At 36.9% G+C, this 12,134-nt stretch overlaps 1 protein-coding gene across 4 annotated transcripts in view; it reads left to right on the top strand.

The window, feature by feature from the left end:
• ITP (ion-transport peptide) overlaps positions 1 to 12,134 on the top strand; it is a 92,634-nt gene that overhangs the window by 11,873 nt on the left and 68,627 nt on the right.

Raw genomic sequence — 12,134 nt, 5'->3', positions numbered from 1 at the left:
TGAGTCATCGGTGGTTATTACAAATCTATCTACGAGTAGTACCTATACAGGGTGTCCCGGAAAGAATGGATAATCCTGAAACACCTCATAGTAGAGCTATTGGAGTTTCGAAATAAAAAATTTAAAAAATATTTCGTAGATAGCCAAATTAAAAATAAAGTAAAAATATCAAATTAAAATTTAAGCTCAGATTAACATTTATAAAAAAATACACTAGCTACTCATACGATTTCCTGCATATTCCTTAGTATAGTCCACGTAGAATATTATAACACCAAAAAACCTATGGATTTCATTAAATTTATTTGTAGCTGTTGTATATTCCAGAAACCCACAGCAGTATGGAACACATCAACTTTTTTATTTTAATTACGTAATTTGGGTACTACATGAGAATTTTTTATTTTATTGTTTATTTTGTGTCCCCAATAGCTCTACTATGAGGTGTTTCAGGATTATCCATTCTTTCTGGGACACCCTGTATATCGCGTGAAACAGTGCGAACTGACCCCTTCAAAGACATTTATTTACACTTGGCGAATTCTCGGTAACTACAACGAGAAATCCGTGTACAGTCATAGTGTTCTAGTTCTAAAAATAGCAAAACGTAAACCGCAAACACTTATGAAGAAATGGGGTGTGTACTGAGTTCTAAGTATGGCGCCTGCGTTGTAATGCGATATAGCAGCGATTCCCAAACTTTTCACTTAGTCAAAGACATGATCACACTCTTTACAAATTCGCGCTACCCTTACGTACTGGCTACTGGTGGTAGGAAGTATTGCGAGTTCGCACGGATAGGTACCACCACCCTGCCTATTTCTGCCGTGAAGCAGTAATGAGTTTCGGTTTGAAGGGCGGGGTAGTCGTTCTACTGTTAAAAGTGAGACTTTAGAACTCATGTCTCAAAGTATATGGTGGCATTTACGTTGTAGATATCTATGGGCTCCGGTAACCACTGAACATCAGGTGGGCCATAAGCTCGTAAACCCATTTAAGCAATAAAAAAAACATACTTACATGCAAAATTTTTTGATAATATTAATGGTAGGTAGCTAGTTCTATACCTACCTACATTTAATAGATTTTACTTTGTATTACGCGTAGTTATACAGTTATCATTAAGCAAACAGTTGATTTTTTACCCTATATGCACTCCAGAAATGCAATTCGGTCGCCTTAGATCAAAATATCGTATATTAAGCAAGTCTATACAGTAGATACACTTGACGGGGATTTGCGAAACATCAATGTGTCGGGGGACATGGTAATTGAGAGCCGCTGGCCTAAGGTAAAATACCTGATCGATTCGTATTGACGAAGTTTATGTTTACAGCAATTACATGTAATTTATTATAATATAAATATTTCCGACTTTTTCACAAAATATTTCAATAATTAAGGATTAAGATCGTACGATTAAATAAAATCGCAAAACTTAAGAATTTACATTTTTTTCATTTTAATTTTTTTGAATTTCGTAATTTTTTTTTTTTTTTTTTATTACCTTTGTAGGCAGACGGGCACACGGCCCACCTGATGGTGAGTGGTTACCGTCGCCCATGGACTTCAGCAATGCCAGGGGCAGAGCCAAGCCGCTGCCTACCGCTTAATACTCTCCACAAGCCTCGTTTGAAGAAGGACATGTCATAGCGCTCGGGAAACACCGTGGAGGGGAGCTCATTCCATAGCCGGATGGTACGTGGCAAAAAAGATCTCTGGAAACGCACTGTGGATGACCGCAGCGGCTCCAGGTAGTATGGATGAACTCTACTCCGGTGGCGGGCGGTGCGATGGTAAAAACGAGATGTTGGTATCATCTCGAACAATTCCTCAGAGCACTCCCCATGGAACATACGGTATAAAATACAGAGGGAACCGAAGTCCCTCCGCAGACCCAGAGGCTAATTATTTTGAGCTTGTATTGGAACCGTCGCTTTGTCCATTCCCGCCTCTTTTTTTTTCCTACTCAAGTTGAGGTGACCGCGCCTAGGGGGCACGCGGCGTATTTGGGACTTTACGGTCATCAGATGTTGGGAGCAGACCGCGGGCCCAAGGATGTTGTTCATGGAGACCCTACTAATACGATTTTCGAGTTTGTCGGTTAGAAACGTGACCAAATGAAACATAATTCAAATAATTTTCTCGGAAGGACGCATGCAGCTAATAATCTTATATCTGTTCTTTCGGGAATCACGTGTGTGTCACTTCCTGTGCTTATGATATTAAATTATTACACAATTTAAATGGTTCCGTACATATATTTTGTTTGGAAATATTTTCTTATAATCTACATTAGATCTGCAGGGAACGCATTCTCCTGTAGTCGTAAGATGTCGGCTCCATAAAACAATATTAGATGGTACAAAAATATTGGTGGATAGTGGATTCACATTGCTAACGTCCATAAGCTACAATGATCGCTCATTTATTAGGTTGGCGGTATGCTCGTCAGGCCAGAGCCATAAAACAATTTGGACGATAAAACATCATATTAGTCGAATCTTTGTATTGTTTGTTTATTCTTCTCCTAAAGTACGGAATATAGTTAAAAAAAAGAACAATGAAATTGCAGAAAAGCAACACGTCCAGACAACCGCCATTGAAAAAAAAAAAAAAACACTAAAATAGTCTTTACATCTCGCTTCCAATCAATGCGTTCGATATTTTTATATTTTGGTAATGAATATTAACATGTATTATGCTATCTGTCATATAGCATATCATCACGGCTTGGTCGAGCACAGAGTAAATCATTGTTTAGAACTGTAAATTATCTTTTAATGGAATAAATGGCCCGACAAGTACACGGCTCGCTTGCAATTGCGCGGCTGCACACAATAATGTTTACATAGACAATTGTAGTCTAATCTCAACTGTTTTCTGTTAAAGATCATCCATTCGAATCAGCAAGTGTGATTTCCGTCAATAATATATTCATAATCATCATCATCAGCCCACATTTATATAATTCATTCGGCGATAATAATAAACCGGTATTTAGAAAGCAACTCATTTTTCTCTGTAAACTTTAAAGTTATAATATCTAGTTTAATATGTAATGAAAAAAACGTTGAAAAATCTAATTCTTAATGGACTTAAAATAGTGTAACTTAACTTTTATTATTAAAGACTATAAATTTCCTAACTCCTCGCTTCGAGTCGGAATCATTTCTTTTATAAATTAATTCGCTAAACTCGGCTGTCCATAATTTTACTAAGCTCTACAACTCTCTCTCTCTCTCTAACTACAAATTCAAGCTATATTGACAATAAACATATAAATATTGAACGTTAATATTTTTTTCCTCAAAATTTTCAATGCTTTCCGTGAATTTCCCTAAAATTATCTTTTACAGAAACCTCGTCCTGGTTGTGACACAACTCACACAACTAAAAATAAATCAGTCGAGCAGTTTTCGAGTAATGCATTGTTTTCTGACCGCTTTATTTGTCACAGCACACACTTATCATCCCTGGCAACCCCGACTACTGATGCTTATAACCTGTGGATCTTGTTCTCAATTACTATCTTTACCTAAAGGTCTTAGTTACCAGGGCATAAAATTACTATCAATAATTAAAACTACTAATATTATTATAAAGTGACCAATTCTATAGCTTTTGTTGTTTCTATAACACTTTTTGCATCGTGAATCTTTGCAACGTGAATGTCATGTCGCGTTTTTTGCGAGGATCGTCTGGATCGAATGAAATACAAGCTTAAATATTACGTTTCACTGCTGAAAGTCAAACGGGACTGGGGCAAAGATTAATTCCAACAAAATATTATAAATTCAATACGAAGACTACTAATTTAATTGTAGCGTATGACCATATACAACGGCATGTACCTAAGTTTTCTTCCCGGCCAGTCTGTATCATTATTAAAGATATTTGGTTTTAAATGGATTTTGTATTGGGCATGTTAATGTCATAGCCTTTATCTCGTTTCGGCATCGAATAAAATCTTAGCTCGGTATAGTAGAATGTAAAACGACACAGCTTAGCTTAGTGAATCTACCCATAGACACAGCCCACTGAGTTTCAAGCCGGACCTTTTCAGTGGGTCGCGATATCGATCCGGTGGTAGACCCGACGAAGCACTTGCTAGGGCTAGTGTTAGCAAATTCTCTCAGGTTGAGCCCGTGAGCTCACCTACCCGTCCTCGTGTAGCTAGAATAGTCCCTTAGGCTCCAGCGATCAGGTAGGCAAAAAAAATAATGAACGCACTACCACCTTGCTATTTTCTCCCATATAGTAGACATGGTCCTAGTAGTGGTAGGACCTCTTGTGAGTCCGCACGGGTAGGTACCGCCACCCGGCCTATTTCTGCCGTGAAGCAGTAATGCGTTTCGGTTTGAAGGGTGGGGCAGCCGCTGTAACTATACTGAGACCTTAGAACTTATATCTCAAGGTAGGTGGCGGCATTTAAGTTGTAGATGTCTATGGGCTCCAGTAACCACTTGACACCAGGGGGGCCGTGAGGTCGTCCACCCACATAAGCAATAAAAAAAAATACATGCGTTCCACTTTGAAGGGTGGGGCGGTCGTTTTTACAATATCATTAAAACTGCGAATCCATATTCTGTGTAATCGCATCTCTGGTGTCTTGGGTTCTGGAGACCACTCAGATCTGCCGCGACTCTGCTCATCGATGGTAAATAAAAGGAAATAGGTCCTTGCCACCCAGCGTTCGTATTTTATTTCCACCATATATGACATGATTACTCTTAATGTAATATAAACGTTATGGTACATATAGAACCTTAAGCATCATTCCTTATTTAAGATGGCGCCTATACCACAAGGTCGGTAGCTTCCGACGGCGCCAACTTTTTATATCGCTTGCTAAACACAAATAATATACTATTACTAATAATTTAAGTTTTAGAAATCTTTAATACGTATATACGATACTGGTTCGACTAATTTTCGATCAGGCTTCATTCAAATCATGATATTATTTTGCGATATGATTCAAGATCAAGTTTGAGGTGTTTACATCGTTGTGGGTTTGAATTTAGATTTATATTCGCTGGTTTTGAATTGTAAACTTTTAACCGTCTTCCCGTGGTTAAGCTATTTCATACGATCATTACGCCTCTAAGTCAACAGAATCTCTGCTCGCTTTTTTTTTATGATTGAAAGTTTACTGGTGTCCCGAAGGCCTTTCCAGTTTCACCAGGACAGGTGGGCGAGCAAAGGCTCAGCCAAGAGGGGCGGGATTTGCTAATAACTGCCCGAGCGCCTCCGAAGGAGACCTAACAACTCAAGAGCAATTGCTTCGCGAATGAATCTACTACCGGATGGGAATCGCGACCCGCTGAGAAGATCCGGCGAGAAACTCAGCGGGCTGATGCATGGGTTAGGTTTCACGTCGACCTCTTTGTCGAGTTCGACGAGTACGGTTACCGGGGTCCTTAAGCCTGCTCCTAGTATTAGAGCTGATGGCGTCTAATGCAAAAGTTATTGGATCTGATGGATCCGTAAGGACGTGTCTGCTCCTGCATGATCAGGATTCGGGGAGTAGTCAGCGGCGGCAACGGTAAGGCGATTATCATGACGCATAGCCTTATCGAAGTACCGTTCCGACGCTGACTTCATGTATTTCCGAATTGATTCGAGGCCCAGGTCGTCGTGTAGGTCAACGTTCCTCACGAACCACGGTGCCCCGACAGCTAACCTGCAAAAGCGGGATTGTAGGGATTGGAGGGTGTCTATGTGTGTGCGGGCCGCGTGAGCGAACACCACACTCGCGTAAGTCATGACGGGCCGTATGCAATTTTTTCTCTGCTCGCCTGCCGAAGTGAAATTTTAATAAAACCTATGTATGTTATTTTTTATGTCTAAATATAAAAATATATCATAAATATTCTAAATAATAAAAATATGCACCGAATCGTGCGTTTAAGTGCCTGAAAACTATAATTTTAAGATCCGTGTGAGATTATATTCAAATTCTCTCTAAAATACCCTTGGGAAAAAATGCAAATTCTGATGATCAGTACATGATATACAGACGGGTGATGAAATCTTACACACTTGTAATTTTTCAGTAATAACATATACTAAACCGTTTACATAATTAAACTGCAAATTTAGATTTAATCTCATATCTTTAAACGAGCAATTCTTGTATATAAATATATATATAATCTGAATCTCGGAAATGGCTCCAACGATTTTCATAAAATTTAGTAACAGGAGATTTCGGGGGCGATAAATCGATCTAGCTACGAGATTTATTTTCAGAAAATGTTGTTTTATTCGTTTTTTCAATAATCAACTTTTTCGATAATCGACTTAAACATAAACTTTCTTTTTTATTGAAAGAAAATAACAAATAATATAATATAATCTATCTATCTATCTATCAGCCCATGGACGTCCACTGCTGGACATAGGCCTCCCCCAAGCCTCGCCACAAAGACCGGTCCTGCGCTGCCTGCATCCAGCGGATCCCCGCGAACCTTAATAGGTCGTCGGCCCACCTTGTGGGAGGCCTACCCACGCTACGTCTCCCAGTACGCGGTCGCCACTCAAGAACCTTCTGGCCCCAACGGCCATCTGTTCCGCATGTTAATGTCATAGCCTTTATCTCGTTTCGGCATCGAATAAAATCTTAGCTCGGTATAGTAGAATGTAAAACGACACAGCTTAGCTTAGTGAATCTACCCATAGACACAGCCCACTGAGTTTCAAGCCGGACCTTTTCAGTGGGTCGCGATATCGATCCGGTGGTAGACCCGACGAAGCACTTGCTAGGGCTAGTGTTAGCAAATTCTCTCAGGTTGAGCCCGTGAGCTCACCTACCCGTCCTCGTGTAGCTAGAATAGTCCCTTAGGCTCCAGCGATCAGGTAGGCAAAAAAAATAATGAACGCACTACCACCAAAGGATTGCGACACTGAAGTGGCAGTGGGCAGGACACATTGCTCGCGGAACAGATAATATAATATCAATATGTAATTCGTATTTAAATATAATTTCTAAGAAAAACACAATTGACCAAAAAAAAAAAGGTCGGTCATCCTCTAGTTTTGATAATCGTACAGAACCATTTCAATTAGTTTCATTAACTTCCAAGATGGCGTTTAGAAAAATGGCGCCTAGAACATTTTGAAGGTCGTATACTTCCGTAACTAAAGAGCGGCGGCGGCGCCAACTTTTTGTATCAAATACAATAAATACAATTCAAACAGACCATCAAATGTACCATTGCGCTCTAAAAAATCAATATTTGCAATTCTTTTTGTGTGAACATCGAGAGATATGTCAATATTTGAATCTAGTTTTGGATCAGACACAAGAACGAACTGGAAAATCTTCGCAGGCTGTTAATTTTATTTCTAGTTTGCTTCGCGTCATTATTTGTTTTATGTACAGCAAAAAAAATATAACATTTGTACGTTAATTATGCATAATGAGACTTTTGTTTGAAATACTTGTTGGTTTTGTTCAATTCAAAGCGCCTTTACATATATTTTTTTAATTTTTTTTATTACAATCCTGCCTAAGCTGTACATCTCATTCTTGAATATATGACGATCCTATTGATAGTCTCTTCAAAACATGAATACCATTGCCTAACCGAAAATACGATATTTAAATATAAAAAAAATGAGATAGACTATAAAATTACAATGTTCCAAAAATTTTAAATTGGTTAAAAAAAAGTATTTATGTCTTATCTTAACTGCCTCGAAGAGTTTTCAAAACGACTATGCTCAAAAAAAACACTTAGATTCATTTAAGTTTTAACAATAAAAACCACTATTAAAATCATGTTAAAATATTCAAAATGAGTTATTAATTTCTCCGAAAATGTCCGAAGCGTGCCCAGACGATGACGCAGAACCAATCGCGATTTATAACACGTATTTAAAAAATAAAAACAACAGTTACGTTTTAACTGATGATCGTGAAAACATAAGGTTTGCAGCCCGATAGTTATTTTCATTCGAAACTCGGCCTAAGCTATAAGAGAATAACGCAAAGGCAGTGGAAAGACTGGCTCCTTCCGTGGCTCAAACGGCTAAAATTGATTTGTCTGCAGGGAATGTATGTAAGCTTCACATTAACTGACCGCCATATTGATAATGTAGTCCTTGTAAGTCCCATTTCGGAGCGCTTGGGGCGTTTTTGTAATGAAGTCATGAACCAACAGGGTTTTCAGTTTGTTAAAATATAGACTTTCATTCGTATTTCGTAACAAAAATTCGTAAACCCCCTTTTATTTCGAAAAGTAATTTGGTAAGTAGATTGTACTATAGCTATGTTCTGGCTGTTAGGCTATGTGCCAAGGACGTAAATTAAAAACAAATCAGCCTAGTAATTCGCAATCCTAAAACACAGATTTAAATGTATAGGTACTAAGCTTTATACTATGACTAGCTGTACCCGTCCGCTTCGCTGGACATTTAAAATTAACATTATTATTTCTCACCCCCACAAAGATTCTCATAATTAACGCCCCCGCAACTGGTGTAGGGAGTCCAACAATCATATAAATATTAGCCTATCCATTCAGTACATGTATTTTCTACATGGATACCAAGTTTCAAGTCAATTGGATGCATGGTTCAGTAGTTATAACGGAACATTCGTAAAAACCACTGTAGATTTTTTTTTTAAAGGATTTTATGACCTGGTAACTGAGACCTTTAAGTCATGTCTTATTTTAATTTATATTCATATTTTTATGAAAAATGATAGGAGTGAAATGAAATGAAGACGATTAATTTGACACATTAATCAACTGGGTTGAAATGAAATGAAATTAAATGAAATGAAATGGGATGAAATATAATCTCAGTAAAATGGTGGTCATTTACTAAGATTTTTTCAGTGGACTTTTTGGAGGATCCCGAGAAGTTACGTCCAGCGGCTTTGTTTCATTTTTCCACATTTGTGCACTTTCACAGATATTAAACAGTTAATAAACCACCTTTATTACACATTTAAATCCGAAGAAACACTAAATAGACAAAATAAAACAAATCACACAACTTCACTCCTCGCGTTCCCGCCAAAAAGTCCACTGTAGATTTATATATTAGTATAAATAAATAGATAACAAAATTTCAGAGGTTTCAACGTAACTGTCAAATGTTTCATCGTATTCGTGTCATAGATAATACACAAACTTGTGTCACATAATTCACAAATAAGATAGATCTTTAATAAAAATGTATATTGTTTATATACTAGGTAATGGGAAAAGTGCTTACGTTAGAGACAAAAGTGCATTCTATTGAAATATTCATTTTCGTGCACAAACTAAATTAGGCAATGTACTTAGTTTTATTGTAATGGTAAAGTGAACGCTTTAAAATTACCCTATTAAATATTTTTTAATATAATTTGATTAAAGTTTAAGGTAGAGAGAGCCAGAAAGAATTAAATGCCAATCAATGGATTCAATCCTAATTATTATAACTACCTACACTTAAAACGCACGTTCGCTATGGACACGGGAGTATTCACGCACGATTTATGAATGAACCCGATCTTCGGTTCTACGCATCCAGTTACTGCCAGTTACAACCGAAGATCGAATTCAGTGGCGAGCTTTGGGGGAGGCCTATGTCCAGCAGTGGACTGCCGCAGGCTGATGATGATTATGAATGAAATGGCTGTAGTGTGTGTACCAATAGATAAGTAATTAAAAAAATTATTTGCAGTGTGTTCAGTGTTAATATTCAGTGTTAATATGTTAATATGCGGTAGGCAGCGGCTTGGCTCTGCCCCTGGCATTGCTGAAGTCTGGGCGACGGTAACCACTCACCATCAGGTGGGCCGTATGCACTTCTGCCTATAAGGGCAATAAAAAAAAAAATTATAAATGTATGTCATACGTAATCTGTGACAGCGTTTGGAGCATTTTTTTTTTGATTATATTCTTTTTTTAAATATTTATTTCACATATTCTACTATCATCTTGCGTAATTACTGGTGGTAGGACATCTTGTGAGTCTGCGCGGGTAGGTACCACCACCCCGCTTATTTTTGCCGTGAAGCAGTAATGCGCTTCGGTTTGAACGGTGGGGCAGCCGTTGTAACTAACTCGCGCATTTACGTTGTAGATGTCTATGGGCTCCAGTAAAAACTTAACATCAGGTGGGCTGTGAGCTCGTCCACGCATCTAAGCAATAAAAAAAATGCCTGTTTTTTTTTTACTTTTTTTTTCTTTCTGTCCTGAATTTTCCAGTTCACCGTGTGACTTTTCGGAGCGTTTTTCTTTTGAATTTGTGCAATCTTTCTCGTCTGACACTTACCAAGGAACAGCCTTTAATTTGTATGTATTCAGTCTGATTAGGTCACATGCGAAGGTCATTTTACGCCTATCGATTTGCCGACCGTTAAAGTTATGAATGCCATATTCGCAGTGTAAGCATTCGTCGAATTTACATCAGCTAGTCGTGTAATTGCATAATTACACGTCGTTGCCCGATTGCATTTGGCTAGGCGTGGCAATGATCGAGCAGCGTCTGATGTTGCGTCATTTAGAAAAATAAATGCAACGCGCTGACCGCGTAGTCTCAGCTAGACTAATGTTCGCCGAAACATCAAAAATTAGACCTTAAACATTGACACCTCAAGATTTAAATTCAGTAATTATATTACGTTTTCTCTTTTGATTACTTATTGATATTCTGGATAAAGTAAATGAAAGAAATTTGTAACTTTATGTGTAAAATAAATAATAAATAAATAAAAACTAACAAAATACGCTTTTATAGAAAATCTAACTAAAAAATAGAAAATAAATTTTAATAAATTTGAATTAAAAATAGTGTAAGAAAAAATAATTTTATTGTAAAAAAAGCGTATTATATATAAGCGTAGTATATATAAAAGCATATTTTGTTAGTTTTTTACAGTATTATTTATTTTTCATTTTTTAGTTGAATTTCAATTTTTTTTTTATTTTAATATTGAATTGTCATCGGTCCTTAAGAAGTATATCAAATTTTGAGTTAATCCGACGTTTTGAACGGGATCAAAATCATGTTCAAAGATTCCGTTACATACTAACATACATACGTCTGAAGTTAATAAAAGCGTATTAAAAACACTAAAGCTCCGTCAATAGCTACTTAAGAAAAATAAGTGCGTATCAGTGTGCTTAGTGCAAGTTTGTTAACGTTCTCGATAGCGTAAAAGTTAACCCAATTTTGTATGCAGTTGGAACAGCGCCCCCCCCCCCTAATGGCAAACGTAGGCAAACGATCCCATTCCATACAAATATGAGATAACTTTTACGCTATCGAGACCGTTAAATAACTCGCACTAAGCACACAGCTTTGATACGCGACCGGAGTTTATTGTTTAAATGTATTTTTCATGGAATATAAACTAATCCAATCAATATATAATAAAATATAATTTGGTTTATAAATTACATCCTTAGATTTCCGTTCATCTCTCCGATTATGATAAAGATTCTGTAAACATCTTCTTTGCTTTAGTTCGCTGGTACAAATTCGACTATTTTTGTGTTTGCGGCCTCATGTTATGGGCGTACGTTTAAAAATCCATGAGCTAGGCCGAGAACCGCTTTGGCCCCAAATGACGTCACGAAACGATTCTGCATTCTGTGTTCAATATTTGTAATATTACACTTTTTGTTTCATTCATCAAGAGAGTCACTGTTAATTTTTATTTATTTATACGTTATATATGCGCTAATATTTGTTTGTTGTGTAAAATGAATAATTTCCATTACTCACGAATGTTATAGTTTAAAACAAAAAAACAGGTATTACACGAACATGATTAACGGGATTTTTTTTAATAGAACAAAACAAGTTTTCTAATCTGCGTATGACGACTTTGTGACGTAAATTGTAAATATAAAAATATACCTACATATTATACATATTAATATAATTAAAAAAAAAACAAATGCGTGATGAATAACGATCAAACAGGCTCCGCAAAAAGTATGTAAATGTAAGATTTAATTTTGATATTTTTTTTAATGTCTGTTAACACCGATTAGCGGGTTACCATAAATACCCTACATTTTTCCCAAAAACCATGTTTTTTCGCGTTCACAATGTGTTCGTTTTTAGGACTGTATCTATTTTATTAATTACTTAATATGTATAGTTTTAAAACAAAACAAAAA

The sequence above is a fragment of the Bombyx mori genome, chromosome 19 (genome assembly GCF_030269925.1).
Source record: "Bombyx mori chromosome 19, ASM3026992v2".
Lineage (NCBI taxonomy): Eukaryota > Metazoa > Arthropoda > Insecta > Lepidoptera > Bombycidae > Bombyx > Bombyx mori.
This window is presented reverse-complemented; position numbering and strand designations above follow the sequence as displayed.